Source organism: Taudactylus pleione, unplaced genomic scaffold (genome assembly GCF_031769625.1).
Source record: "Taudactylus pleione unplaced genomic scaffold, aTauple2 ptg000154l, whole genome shotgun sequence".
NCBI classification, from domain to species: Eukaryota; Metazoa; Chordata; class Amphibia; order Anura; family Myobatrachidae; genus Taudactylus; species Taudactylus pleione.
In genome coordinates this window covers 30,284,811-30,300,792 of record NW_028284556.1, presented here as the reverse complement: position 1 = coordinate 30,300,792, position 15,982 = coordinate 30,284,811, and the positions used below count along the sequence as shown (strand labels likewise).

General features: G+C 32.1%; 7 non-coding genes across 7 annotated transcripts; all 7 read left to right on the top strand.

Annotated features, from left to right (window-relative positions):
* The first annotated feature begins 995 nt into the window (after positions 1–995).
* Positions 996–1,078, top strand: TRNAL-UAA (transfer RNA leucine (anticodon UAA)). Its single transcript has one exon. It is a non-coding gene; the product is annotated as a tRNA-Leu (tRNA).
* Positions 1,079–4,190: 3,112 nt separating this feature from the next.
* Positions 4,191–4,273, top strand: TRNAL-UAA (transfer RNA leucine (anticodon UAA)). The gene has a single exon. It is a non-coding gene; the product is annotated as a tRNA-Leu (tRNA).
* A 3,099-nt stretch (positions 4,274–7,372) lies between these two features.
* TRNAL-UAA (transfer RNA leucine (anticodon UAA)) lies at positions 7,373–7,455 on the top strand. Its single transcript has one exon. It is a non-coding gene; the product is annotated as a tRNA-Leu (tRNA).
* An 831-nt stretch (positions 7,456–8,286) lies between these two features.
* Positions 8,287–8,369, top strand: TRNAL-UAA (transfer RNA leucine (anticodon UAA)). Its single transcript has one exon. It is a non-coding gene; the product is annotated as a tRNA-Leu (tRNA).
* A 1,521-nt stretch (positions 8,370–9,890) lies between these two features.
* On the top strand, positions 9,891–9,973 carry TRNAL-UAA (transfer RNA leucine (anticodon UAA)). Its single transcript has one exon. It is a non-coding gene; the product is annotated as a tRNA-Leu (tRNA).
* Positions 9,974–10,804: 831 nt separating this feature from the next.
* On the top strand, positions 10,805–10,887 carry TRNAL-UAA (transfer RNA leucine (anticodon UAA)). Its single transcript has one exon. It is a non-coding gene; the product is annotated as a tRNA-Leu (tRNA).
* Positions 10,888–14,010: 3,123 nt separating this feature from the next.
* Positions 14,011–14,093, top strand: TRNAL-UAA (transfer RNA leucine (anticodon UAA)). The gene has a single exon. It is a non-coding gene; the product is annotated as a tRNA-Leu (tRNA).
* Positions 14,094–15,982: the final 1,889 nt, after the last annotated feature.

Here is a 15,982-nt window from a genome sequence, read left to right as displayed (position 1 = left end):
TAATGATTAAAGACAAGTTAACAGAGCATATTGAAAAAAAGATGAACATTTCAATAGTGCTTCTTTTGATAATCTCCTTGGCTAACGCACCAGGATGGCCAAGTGGTTAAGGAGTTGGACTTAAGATCCCATGGATTTATATCTGCGTGGGTTCGAACACCTCTCCTGGTATGGTTTTAATTTCAGTTTCCAAGATATGTACAATAAAGAATGTCATCAATTAGGGAAAAATAACTGACAGCAATACATCCTCGATAAAAACATGGTTATGTGAAAGGACAGAAAAAGCAGCTATTTCCATTAAAAAATCAAGAGCAATCGTTATAGTTGTACACAATAAAAATGTTTAATACCTACAATTTCAGTAATTTAAAAGTGACAATGCACATAGAAAAAAATATGAACATTTCAATAGTGCATATCATGATAAACGCTTTGGCTACTGCACCAGGATGGCCGAGTGGTTAAGGTGTTGGGATTATTATCCAATGGATTTATATCTGCATGGATTCAAACCCCACTTCTGGTGTGGTTTTTAATTTCAGCTTCCAAAAAATGTACATAAAGAATGTTGTCAATTAGGGAAATTTAAAATTGACTGCATCTTTCAACAAAAACATGGTCGTGTGAAATTACAGAGAAAGTAACTATTTCTATTATAAAATCAAGAGCAATCATTATAGCTGTACACTTTAAAAAATGGTGAATACAAACAATTTCAGTACTTTAAAAATTGACAATCCACATAGGAAAAACCATGAACATTCCATCAGTACTTGTCATGAAAAACACTTTAACTACTGCAGCAGGAAGGTCATACCAAACATACTTTCAGAGATGAGAAGAAATATAGGTATTCTAATATACAAAAATCAGAGCTATGAAGTTATTTAGACTCAAAGCTGTATAATGATTAAAGACAAGTTAACAGAGCATGATGAAAAAAAGATGAACATTTCAATAGTGCTTATCTTGATAAACTCCTTGGCTACCGCACCAGGATGGCCGAGTGGTTAAGGCGTTGGACTTAAGATCCAATGGATTTATATCTGCGTGGGTTCGAACCCCACTCCTGGTATTGTTTTTAATTTCAGCTTCCAAGATATGTACAATAAAGAATGTCATCAATTAGGGAAAAATAACTGACAGCAATACATCCTCGAAAAAAACAGGTTATGTGAAAGGACAGAAAAAGCAGCTATTTCCTTAAAAAAATCAAGAGCAATCGTTATAGTTGTACACATTAAAAATGTTTAATACCTACAATTTCAGTAATTTAAAATTGACAATGCACATAGAAAAAAATATGAACATTTCAATAGTGCATACCATGATAAACGCTTTGGATACTGCACCAGGATGGCCGAGTGGTTAAGGTGTTGGGCTTATAATCCAATGGATTTATATCTGCATGGATTCAAACCCCCCTTCTGGTGTGGTTTTTAATTTCAGCTTCCAAAAAATGTACAATAAAGAATGTTATCAATTAGGGAAATTTAAAATTGACAGCCGTATATCTTTCAACAAAAACATGGTCGTGTGAAATAACAGAGAAAGTAACTATTTCTATTATAAAATCAAGAGCAATCGTTATAGCTGTACACTTTAAATAATGGTGAATACAATCAATTTCAGTAATTTAAAAATTGACAATCCACATAGAAAAAAACATGAACATTCCATCAGTACTTGTCATGAAAAACACTTTAACTACTGCAGCAGGAAGGTCATACCAAACATACTTTCAGAGATGAGAAGAAATATAGGTATTCTAATATACAAAAATCAGAGTATGTAGTTATTTAGACTCAAAGCTGTATAATGATTAAAGACAAGTTAACAGAGCATATTGAAAAAAAGATGAACATTTCAATAGTGCTTCTTTTGATAATCTCCTTGGCTATCGCACCAGGATGGCCAAGTGGTTAAGGAGTTGGACTTAAGATCCCATGGATTTATATCTGCGTGGGTTCGAACACCTCTCCTGGTATGGTTTTTAATTTCAGTTTCCAAGATATGTACAATAAAGAATGTCATCAATTAGGGAAAAATAACTGACAGCAATACATCCTCGATAAAAACATGGTTATGTGAAAGGACAGAAAAAGCAGCTATTTCCATTAAAAAATCAAGAGCAATCGTTATAGTTGTACACAATAAAAATGTTTAATACCTACAATTTCAGTAATTTAAAAGTGACAATGCACATAGAAAAAAATATGAACATTTCAATAGTGCACATCATGATAAACGCTTTGGCTACTGCACCAGGATGGCCGAGTGGTTAAGGTGTTGGGCTTATTATCCAATGGATTTATATCTGCATGGATTCAAACCCCACTTCTGGTGTGGTTTTTAATTTCAGCTTCCAAAAAATGTACATAAAGAATGTTGTCAATTAGGGAAATTTAAAATTGACTGCATCTTTCAAGAAAAACATGGTCGTGTGAAATTACAGAGAAAGTAACTATTTCTATTATAAAATCATTATAGCTGTACACTTTAAAAAATGGTGAATACAAACAATTTCAGTACTTTAAAAATTGACAATCCACATAGGAAAAAACATGAACATTCCATCAGTACTTGTCATGAAAAACACTTTAACTACTGCAGCAGGAAGGTCATACCAAACATACTTTCAGAGATGAGAAGAAATATAGGTATTCTAATATACAAAAATCAGAGCTATGAAGTTATTTAGACTCAAAGCTGTATAATGATTAAAGACAAGTTAACAGTGCATTTTGAAAAAAAGATGAACATTTCCATAGTACAGAAAAAGCAGCTATTTCCATCATAAAATCAAGAGCAATCGTTATAGTTGTACACAATAAAAATGTTTAATACCTACAATTTCAGTAATTTAAAATTGACAATGCACATTGAAAAAAATATGAACATTTCAATAGTGCATATCATGATAAACGCTTTCGCTACTACACCAGGATGGCCGAGTGGTTAAGGTGTTGGGCTTATAATCCAATGGATTTATATCTGCATGGATTCAAACCCCTCTTCTGGTGTGGTTTTTAATTTCAGCTTCCAAAAAATGTACAATAAAGAATGTTATCAATTAGGGAAATTTAAAATTGACAGCCGTATATCTTTCAAGAAAAACATGGTCGTGTGAAATTACAGAGAAAGTAACTATTTCTATTATAAAATCAAGAGCAATCATTATAGCTGTACACTTTAAAAAATGGTGAATACAAACAATTTCAGTACTTTAAAAATTGACAATCCACATAGAAAAAAACATGAACATTCCATCAGTACTTGTCATGAAAAACACTTTAACTACTGCAGCAGGAAGGTCATACCAAACATACTTTCAGAGATGAGAAGAAATATAGGTATTCTAATATACAAAAATCAGAGCTATGTAGTTATTTAGACTCAAAGCTGTATAATGATTAAAAACAAGATGACAGTGCATTTTGAAAAAAAGATGAACATTTCAATAGTACAGAAAAAGCAGCTATTTCCAACATAAAATCAAGAGCAATCGTTACAGTTGTACACATTAAAAATGTTTAATACCTACAATTTCAGTAATCTAAAACTGACAATGTACCTAGAAAAAAAACTGAACATTTCAAAAGTGCTTATCATGATAAACGCTTTGGCCACTGCACCAGGATGGCCGAGTGGTTAAGGTGTTGGGCTCATAAGCCAATGGATTTATATCTGCATGGATTCAAACCCCACTTCCGGTGTGGTTTTTAATTTCAGCTTCCAAAAAATGTACAATAAAGAATGTTATCAATTAGGGAAATATAAAATTGACAGCCGTATATCTTTCAACAAAAACATGGTCGTGTGAAATTACAGAGAAAGTAACTATTCTATTATAAATTCAAGAGCAATCGTTATAACTGTACACTTTAAAAAATGGTGAATACAATCAATTTCAGTAATTTAAAAATTGACAATCCACATAGAAAAAAACATGAACATTCCATCAGTACTTGTCATGAAAAACACTTTAACTACTGCAGCAGGAAGGTCATACTAAACATACTTTCAAAGATGAGAAGAAATATAGGTATTCTAATATACAAAAATCAGAGCTATGTAGTTATTTAGACTCAAAGCTGTATAATGATTAAAGACAAGTTAACAGAGCATGTTGAAAAAAAGATGAACATTTCAATAGTGCTTATCTTGATAAACTCCTAGGCTACCGCACCAGGATGGCCGAGTGGTTAAGGCGTTGGACTTAAGATCCAATGGATTTATATCTGCGTGGGTTCGAACCCCACTCCTGGTATGGTTTTTAATTTCAGCTTCCAAGATATGTACAATAAAGAATGTCATCAATTAGTGAAAAATAACTGACAGCAATACATCCTCGATAAAAACATGGTTATGTGAAAGGACTGAAAAAGCAGCTATTTCCATTAAAAAATCAAGAGCAATCGTTATAGTTGTACACATTAAAAATGTTTAATACCTACAATTTCAGTAATTTAAAATTGACAATGCACATAGAAAAAAATATGAACATTTCAATAGTACATATCATGATAAACGCTTTGGCTACTTGCCTAGGATGGCCGAGTGGTTAAGGTGTTGGGCTTATAATCCAATGGATTTATATCTGCATGGATTCAAACCCCCCTTCTGGTGTGGTTTTTAATTTCAGCTTCCAAAAAATGTACAATAAAGAATGTTATCAATTAGGGAAATTTAAAATTGACAGCCGTATATCTTTCAACAAAAACATGGTCATGTGAAATTACAGAGAAAGTAACTATTTCTATTATAAAATCAAGAGCAATCATTATAGCTGTACAGTTTAAAAAATGGTGAATACAATCAATTTCAGTAATTTAAAAATTGACAATCCACATAGAAAAAAACATGAACATTCCATCAGTACTTGTCATGAAAATCACTTTAACTACTGCAGCAGGAAGGTCATACCAAACATACTTTCAGAGATGAGAAGAAATATAGGTATTCTAATATACAAAAATCAGAGCTATGTAGTTATTTAGACTCAAAGCTGTATAATGATTAAAGACAAGTTAACAGAGCATGATGAAAAAAAGATAAACATTTCAATAGTGCTTATCTTGATAAACTCCTTGGCTACCGCACCAGGATGGCCGAGTGGTTAAGTGGTTAAGTGGGTTCGAACCCCACTCCTGGTATGGTTTTTAATTTCAGCTTCCAAGATATGTACAATAAAGAATGTCATCAATTAGGGAAAAATAACTGACAGCAATACATCCTCGAAAAAACCAGGTTATGTGAAAGGACAGAAAAAGCAGCTATTTCCATAAAAAAATCAAGAGCAATCGTTATAGTTGTACACATTAAAAATGTTTAATACCTACAATTTCAGTAATTTAAAATTGACAATGCACATAGAAAAAAATATGAACATTTCAATAGTGCATATCATGATAAACGCTTTGGATACTGCACCAGGATGGCCGAGTGGTTAAGGTGTTGGGCTTATTATCCAATGGATTTATATCTGCATGGATTCAAACCCCACTTCTGGTGTGGTTTTTAATTTCAGCTTCCAAAAAATGTACATAAAGAATGTTGTCAATTAGGGAAATTTAAAATTGACTGCATCTTTCAAGAAAAACATGGTCGTGTGAAATTACAGAGAAAGTAACTATTTCTATTATAAAATCAAGAGCAATCATTATAGCTGTACACTTTAAAAAATGGTGAATACAAACAATTTCAGTACTTTAAAAATTGACAATCCACATAGGAAAAAACATGAACATTCCATCAGTACTTGTCATGAAAAACACTTTAACTACTGCAGCAGGAAGGTCATACCAAACATACTTTCAGAGATGAGAAGAAATATAGGTATTCTAATATACAAAAATCAGAGCTATGAAGTTATTTAGACTCAAAGCTGTATAATGATTAAAGACAAGTTAACAGAGCATATTGAAAAAAAGATGAACATTTCCATAGTACAGAAAAAGCAGCTATTTCCATCATAAAATCAAGAGCAATCGTTATAGTTGTACACAATAAAAATGTTTAATACCTACAATTTCAGTAATTTAAAATTGACAATGCACATTGAAAAAAATATGAACATTTCAATAGTGCATATCATGATAAACGCTTTGGCTACTACACCAGGATGGCCAAGTGGTTAAGGTGTTGGGCTTATAATCCAATGGATTTATATCTGCATGGATTCAAACCCCTCTTCTGGTGTGGTTTTTAATTTCAGCTTCCAAAAAATGTACAATAAAGAATGTTATCAATTAGGGAAATTTAAAATTGACAGCCGTATATCTTTCAAGAAAAACATGGTCGTGTGAAATTACAGAGAAAGTAACTATTTCTATTATAAAATCAAGAGCAATCATTATAGCTGTACACTTTAAAAAATGGTGAATACAAACAATTTCAGTACTTTAAAAATTGACAATCCACATAGAAAAAAACATGAACATTCCATCAGTACTTGTCATGAAAAACACTTTAACTACTGCAGCAGGAAGGTCATACCAAACATACTTTCAGAGATGAGAAGAAATATAGGTATTCTAATATACAAAAATCAGAGCTATGTAGTTATTTAGACTCAAAGCTGTATAATGATTAAAAACAAGATGACAGTGCATTTTGAAAAAAAGATGAACATTTCAATAGTACAGAAAAAGCAGCTATTTCCAACATAAAATCAAGAGCAATCGTTACAGTTGTACACATTAAAAATGTTTATTACCTACAATTTCAGTAATCTAAAACTGACAATGTACCTAGAAAAAAAACTGAACATTTCAAAAGTGCTTATCATGATAAACGCTTTGGCCACTGCACCAGGATGGCCGAGTGGTTAAGGTGTTGGGCTCATAAGCCAATGGATTTATATCTGCATGGATTCAAACCCCACTTCCGGTGTGGTTTTTAATTTCAGCTTCCAAAAAATGTACAATAAAGAATGTTATCAATTAGGGAAATATAAAATTGACAGCCGTATATCTTTCAACAAAAACATGGTCGTGTGAAATTACAGAGAAAGTAACTATTCTATTATAAATTCAAGAGCAATCGTTATAGCTGTACACTTTAAAAAATGGTGAATACAATCAATTTCAGTAATTTAAAAATTGACAATCCACATAGAAAAAAACATGAACATTCCATCAGTACTTGTCATGAAAAAAAAACACTTTAACTACTGCAGCAGGAAGGTCATACTAAACATACTTTCAAAGATGAGAAGAAATATAGGTATTCTAATATACAAAAATCAGAGCTATGTAGTTATTTAGACTCAAAGCTGTATAATGATTAAAGACAAGTTAACAGAGCATGTTGAAAAAAAGATGAACATTTCAATAGTGCTTATCTTGATAAACTCCTTGGCTACCGCACCAGGATGGCCGAGTGGTTAAGGCGTTGGACTTAAGATCCAATGGATTTATATCTGCGTGGGTTCGAACCCCACTCCTGGTATGGTTTTTAATTTCAGCTTCCAAGATATGTACAATAAAGAATGTCATCAATTAGTGAAAAATAACTGACAGCAATACATCCTCGATAAAAACATGGTTATGTGAAAGGACTGAAAAAGCAGCTATTTCCATTAAAAAATCAAGAGCAATCGTTATAGTTGTACACATTAAAAATGTTTAATACCTACAATTTCAGTAATTTAAAATTGACAATGCACATAGAAAAAAATATGAACATTTCAATAGTACATATCATGATAAACGCTTTGGCTACTTGCCTAGGATGGCCGAGTGGTTAAGGTGTTGGGCTTATAATCCAATGGATTTATATCTGCATGGATTCAAACCCCCCTTCTGGTGTGGTTTTTAATTTCAGCTTCCAAAAAATGTACAATAAAGAATGTTATCAATTAGGGAAATTTAAAATTGACAGCCGTATATCTTTCAACAAAAACATGGTCATGTGAAATTACAGAGAAAGTAACTATTTCTATTATAAAATCAAGAGCAATCATTATAGCTGTACAGTTTAAAAAATGGTGAATACAATCAATTTCAGTAATTTAAAAATTGACAATCCACATAGAAAAAAACATGAACATTCCATCAGTACTTGTCATGAAAATCACTTTAACTACTGCAGCAGGAAGGTCATACCAAACATACTTTCAGAGATGAGAAGAAATATAGGTATTCTAATATACAAAAATCAGAGCTATGTAGTTATTTAGACTCAAAGCTGTATAATGATTAAAGACAAGTTAACAGAGCATGATGAAAAAAAGATGAACATTTCAATAGTGCTTATCTTGATAAACTCCTTGGCTACCGCACCAGGATGGCCGAGTGGTTAAGGCGTTGGACTTAAGATCCAATGGATTTATATCTGCGTGGGTTCGAACCCCACTCCTGGTATGTTTTTTAATTTCAGCTTCCAAGATATGTACAATAAAGAATGTCATCAATTAGGGAAAAATAACTGACAGCAATACATCCTCGAAAAAACCAGGTTATGTGAAAGGACAGAAAAAGCAGCTATTTCCATAAAAAAATCAAGAGCAATCGTTATAGTTGTACACATTAAAAATGTTTAATACCTACAATTTCAGTAATTTAAAATTGACAATGCACATAGAAAATATATGAACATTTCAATAGTGCATACCATGATAAACGCTTTGGATACTGCACCAGGATGGCCGAGTGGTTAAGGTGTTGGGCTTATAATCCAATGCATTTATATCTGCATGGATTCAAACCCCCCTTCTGGTGTGGTTTTTAATTTCAGCTTCCAAAAAATGTACAATAAAGAATGTTATCAATTAGGGAAATTTAAAATTGACAGCCGTATATCTTTCAACAAAAACATGGTCGTGTGAAATAACAGAGAAAGTAACTATTTCTATTATAAAATCAAGAGCAATCGTTATAGCTGTACACTTTAAATAATGGTGAATACAATCAATTTCAGTAATTTAAAAATTGACAATCCACATAGAAAAAAACATGAACATTCCATCAGTACTTGTCATGAAAAACACTTTAACTACTGCAGCAGGAAGGTCATACCAAACATACTTTCAGAGATGAGAAGAAATATAGGTATTCTAATATACAAAAATCAGAGCTATGTAGTTATTTAGACTCAAAGCTGTATAATGATTAAAGACAAGTTGACAGTGCATTTTGAAAAAAAGATGAACATTTCAACAGTACAGAAAAAGCAGCTATTTCCAACATAAAATCAAGAGCAATCGTTACAGTTGTACACAATAAAAATGTTTAATACCTACAATTTCAGTAATCTAAAACTGACAATGTACCTAGAAAAAAAACTGAACATTTCAAAAGTGCTTATCATGATAAACGCTTTGGCCACTGCACCAGGATGGCCGAGTGGTAAAGGTGTTGGGCTCATAAGCCAATGGATTTATATCTGCATGGATTCAAACCCCACTTCTGGTGTGGTTTTTAATTTCAGCTTCCAAAAAATGTACAATAAAGAATGTTATCAATTAGGGAAATATAAAATTGACAGCCGTATATCTTTCAACAAAAACATGGTCGTGTGAAATTACAGAGAAAGTAACTATTCTATTATAAATTCAAGAGCAATCGTTATAGCTGTACACTTTAAAAAATGGTGAATACAATCAATTTCAGTAATTTAAAAATTGACAATCCACATAGAAAAAAACATGAACATTCCATCAGTACTTGTCATGAAAAACACTTTAACTACTGCAGCAGGAAGGTCATACTAAACATACTTTCAGAGATGAGAAGAAATATAGGTATTCTAATATACAAAAATCAGAGCTATGTAGTTATTTAGACTCAAAGCTGTATAATGATTAAAGACAAGTTAACAGAGCATGTTGAAAAAAAGATGAACATTTCAATAGTGCTTATCTTGATAAACTCCTTGGCTACCGCACCAGGGTGGCCGAGTGGTTAAGGCGTTGGACTTAAGATCCAATGGATTTATATCTGCGTGGGTTCGAACCCCACTACTGGTATGGTTTTTAATTTCAGCTTCCAAGATATGTACAATAAAGAATGTCATCAATTAGTGAAAAATAACTGACAGCAATACATCCTCGATAAAAACATGGTTATGTGAAAGGACTGAAAAAGCAGCTATTTCCATTAAAAAATCAAGAGCAATCGTTATAGTTGTACACATTAAAAATGTTTAATACCTACAATTTCAGTAATTTAAAATTGACAATGCACATAGAAAAAAATATGAACATTTCAATAGTACATATCATGATAAACGCTTTGGCTACTTGCCTAGGATGGCCGAGTGGTTAAGGTGTTGGGCTTATAATCCAATGGATTTATATCTGCATGGATTCAAATCCCCCTTCTGGTGTGGTTTTTAATTTCAGCTTCCAAAAAATGTACAATAAAGAATGTTATCAATTAGGGAAATTTAAAATTGACAGCCGTATATCTTTCAACAAAAACATGGTCATGTGAAATTACAGAGAAAGTAACTATTTCTATTATAAAATCAAGAGCAATCATTATAGCTGTACAGTTTAAAAAATGGTGAATACAATCAATTTCAGTAATTTAAAAATTGACAATCCACATAGAAAAAAACATGAACATTCCATCAGTACTTGTCATGAAAATCACTTTAACTACTGCAGCAGGAAGGTCATACCAAACATACTTTCAGAGATGAGAAGAAATATAGGTATTCTAATATACAAAAATCAGAGCTATGTAGTTATTTAGACTCAAAGCTGTATAATGATTAAAGACAAGTTAACAGAGCATGATGAAAAAAAGATGAACATTTCAATAGTGCTTATCTTGATAAACTCCTTGGCTACCGCACCAGGATGGCCGAGTGGTTAAGGCGTTGGACTTAAGATCCAATGGATTTATATCTGCGTGGGTTCGAACCCCACTCCTGGTATGGTTTTTAATTTCAGCTTCCAAGATATGTACAATAAAGAATGTCATCAATTAGGGAAAAATAACTGACAGCAATACATCCTCGAAAAAACCAGGTTATGTGAAAGGACAGAAAAAGCAGCTATTTCCATAAAAAAATCAAGAGCAATCGTTATAGTTGTACACAATAAAAATGTTTAATACCTACAATTTCAGTAATTTAAAATTGACAATGCACATAGAAAAAAATATGAACATTTCAATAGTGCATACCATGATAAACGCTTTGGATACTGCACCAGGATGGCCGAGTGGTTAAGGTGTTGGGCTTATAATCCAATGGATTTATATCTGCATGGATTCAAACCCCCCTTCTGGTGTGGTTTTTAATTTCAGCTTCCAAAAAATGTACAATAAAGAATGTTATCAATTAGGGAAATTTAAAATTGACAGCCGTATATCTTTCAACAAAAACATGGTCGTGTGAAATAACAGAGAAAGTAACTATTTCTATTATAAAATCAAGAGCAATCGTTATAGCTGTACACTTTAAATAATGGTGAATACAATCAATTTCAGTAATTTAAAAATTGACAATCCACATAGAAAAAAACATGAACATTCCATCAGTACTTGTCATGAAAAACACTTTAACTACTGCAGCAGGAAGGTCATACCAAACATACTTTCAGAGATGAGAAGAAATATAGGTATTCTAATATACAAAAATCAGAGTATGTAGTTATTTAGACTCAAAGCTGTATAATGATTAAAGACAAGTTAACAGAGCATATTGAAAAAAAGATGAACATTTCAATAGTGCTTCTTTTGATAATCTCCTTGGCTAACGCACCAGGATGGCCAAGTGGTTAAGGAGTTGGACTTAAGATCCCATGGATTTATACCTGCGTGGGTTCGAACACCTCTCCTGGTATGGTTTTTAATTTCAGTTTCCAAGATATGTACAATAAAGAATGTCATCAATTAGGGAAAAATAACTGACAGCAATACATCCTCGATAAAAACATGGTTATGTGAAAGGACAGAAAAAGCAGCTATTTCCATTAAAAAATCAAGAGCAATCGTTATAGTTGTACACAATAAAAATGTTTAATACCTACAATTTCAGTAATTTAAAAGTGACAATGCACATAGAAAAAAATATGAACATTTCAATAGTGCATATCATGATAAACGCTTTGGCTACTGCACCAGGATGGCCGAGTGGTTAAGGTGTTGGGCTTATTATCCAATGGATTTATATCTGCATGGATTCAAACCCCACTTCTGGTGTGGTTTTTAATTTCAGCTTCCAAAAAATGTACATAAAGAATGTTGTCAATTAGGGAAATTTAAAATTGACTGCATCTTTCAACAAAAACATGGTCGTGTGAAATTACAGAGAAAGTAACTATTTCTATTATAAAATCAAGAGCAATCATTATAGCTGTACACTTTAAAAAATGGTGAATACAAACAATTTCAGTACTTTAAAAATTGACAATCCACATAGGAAAAAACATGAACATTCCATCAGTACTTGTCATGAAAAACACTTTAACTACTGCAGCAGGAAGGTCATACCAAACATACTTTCAGAGATGAGAAGAAATATAGGTATTCTAATATACAAAAATCAGAGCTATGAAGTTATTTAGACTCAAAGCTGTATAATGATTAAAGACAAGTTAACAGTGCATTTTGAAAAAAAGATGAACATTTCCATAGTACAGAAAAAGCAGCTATTTCCATCATAAAATCAAGAGCAATCGTTATAGTTGTACACAATAAAAATGTTTAATACCTACAATTTCAGTAATTTAAAATTGACAATGCACATTGAAAAAAATATGAACATTTCAATAGTGCATATCATGATAAACGCTTTGGCTACTAAACCAGGATGGCTGAGTGGTTAAGGTGTTGGGCTTATAATCCAATGGATTTATATCTGCATGGATTCAAACCCCTCTTCTGGTGTGGTTTTTAATTTCAGCTTCCAAAAAATGTACAATAAAGAATGTTATCAATTAGGGAAATTTAAAATTGACAGCCGTATATCTTTCAAGAAAAACATGGTCGTGTGAAATTACAGAGAAAGTAACTATTTCTATTATAAAATCAAGAGCAATCATTATAGCTGTACACTTTAAAAAATGGTGAATACAAACAATTTCAGTACTTTAAAAATTGACAATCCACATAGAAAAAAACATGAACATTCCATCAGTACTTGTCATGAAAAACACTTTAACTACTGCAGCAGGAAGGTCATACCAAACATACTTTCAGAGATGAGAAGAAATATAGGTATTCTAATATACAAAAATCAGAGCTATGTAGTTATTTAGACTCAAAGCTGTATAATGATTAAAGACAAGTTGACAGTGCATTTTGAAAAAAAGATGAACATTTCAATAGTACAGAAAAAGCAGCTATTTCCAACATAAAATCAAGAGCAATCGTTACAGTTGTACACAATAAAAATGTTTAATACCTACAATATCAGTAATCTAAAACTGACAATGTACCTAGAAAAAAAACTGAACATTTCAAAAGTGCTTATCATGATAAACGCTTTGGCCACTGCACCAGGATGGCTGAGTGGTTAAGGTGTTGGGCTCATAAGCCAATGGATTTATATCTGCATGGATTCAAACCCCACTTCCGGTGTGGTTTTTAATTTCAGCTTCCAAAAAATGTACAATAAAGAATGTTATCAATTAGGGAAATTTAAAATTGACAGCCGTATATCTTTCAACAAAAACATGGTCATGTGAAATTACAGAGAAAGTAACTATTTCTATTATAAAATCAAGAGCAATCGTTATAGCTGTACAGTTTAAAAAATGGTGAATACAATCAATTTCAGTAATTTAAAAATTGACAATCCACATAGAAAAAAACATGAACATTCCATCAGTACTTGTCATGAAAATCACTTTAACTACTGCAGCAGGAAGGTCATACCAAACATACTTTCAGAGATGAGAAGAAATATAGGTATTTTAATATACAAAAATCAGAGCTATGTAGTTATTTAGACTCAAAGCTGTATAATGATTAAAGACAAGTTAACAGAGCATGATGAAAAAAAGATGAACATTTCAATAGTGCTTATCTTGATAAACTTCTTGGCTACCGCACCAGGATGGCCAAGTGGTTAAGGCGTTGGACTTAAGATCCAATGGATTTATATCTGCGTGGGTTCGAACCCCACTCCTGGTATGGTTTTTAATTTCAGCTTCCAAGATATGTACAATAAAGAATGTCATCAATTAGGGAAAAATAACTGACAGCAATACATCCTCGAAAAAACCAGGTTATGTGAAAGGACAGAAAAAGCAGCTATTTCCATAAAAAAATCAAGAGCAATCGTTATAGTTGTACACATTAAAAATGTTTAATACCTACAATTTCAGTAATTTAAAATTGACAATGCACATAGAAAAAAATATGAACATTTCAATAGTGCATACCATGATAAACGCTTTGGATACTGCACCAGGATGGCCGAGTGGTTAAGGTGTTGGGCTTATAATCCAATGGATTTATATCTGCATGGATTCAAACCCCCCTTCTGGTGTGGTTTTTAATTTCAGCTTCCAAAAAATGTACAATAAAGAATGTTATCAATTAGGGAAATTTAAAATTGACAGCCGTATATCTTTCAACAAAAACATGGTCGTGTGAAATAACAGAGAAAGTAACTATTTCTATTATAAAATCAAGAGCAATCGTTATAGCTGTACACTTTAAATAATGGTGAATACAATCAATTTCAGTAATTTAAAAATTGACAATCCACATAGAAAAAAACATGAACATTCCATCAGTACTTGTCATGAAAAACACTTTAACTACTGCAGCAGGAAGGTCATACCAAACATACTTTCAGAGATGAGAAGAAATATAGGTATTCTAATATACAAAAATCAGAGTATGTAGTTATTTAGACTCAAAGCTGTATAATGATTAAAGACAAGTTAACAGAGCATATTGAAAAAAAGATGAACATTTCAATAGTGCTTCTTTTGATAATCTCCTTGGCTAACGCACCAGGATGGCCAAGTGGTTAAGGAGTTGGACTTAAGATCCCATGGATTTATATCTGCGTGGGTTCGAACACCTCTCCTGGTATGGTTTTTAATTTCAGTTTCCAAGATATGTACAATAAAGAATGTCATCAATTAGGGAAAAATAACTGACAGCAATACATCCTCGATAAAAACATGGTTATGTGAAAGGACAGAAAAAGCAGCTATTTCCATTAAAAAATCAAGAGCAATCGTTATAGTTGTACACAATAAAAATGTTTAATACCTACAATTTCAGTAATTTAAAAGTGACAATGCACATAGAAAAAAATATGAACATTTCAATAGTGCATATCATGATAAACGCTTTGGCTACTGCACCAGGATGGCCGAGTGGTTAAGGTGTTGGGCTTATTATCCAATGGATTTATATCTGCATGGATTCAAACCCCACTTCTGGTGTGGTTTTTAATTTCAGCTTCCAAAAAATGTACATAAAGAATGTTGTCAATTAGGGAAATTTAAAATTGACTGCATCTTTCAACAAAAACATGGTCGTGTGAAATTACAGAGAAAGTAACTATTTCTATTATAAAATCAAGAGCAATCATTATAGCTGTACACTTTAAAAAATGGTGAATACAAACAATTTCAGTACTTTAAAAATTGACAATCCACATAGGAAAAAACATGAACATTCCATCAGTACTTGTCATGAAAAACACTTTAACTACTGCAGCAGGAAGGTCATACCAAACATACTTTCAGAGATGAGAAGAAATATAGGTATTCTAATATACAAAAATCAGAGCTATGAAGTTATTTAGACTCAAAGCTGTATAATGATTAAAGACAAGTTAACAGTGCATTTTGAAAAAAAGATGAACATTTCCATAGTACAGAAAAAGCAGCTATTTCCATCATAAAATCAAGAGCAATCGTTATAGTTGTACACAATAAAAATGTTTAATACCTACAATTTCAGTAATTTAAAATTGACAATGCACATTGAAAAAAATATGAACATTTCAATAGTGCATATCATGATAAACGCTTTGGCTACTACACCAGGATGGCTGA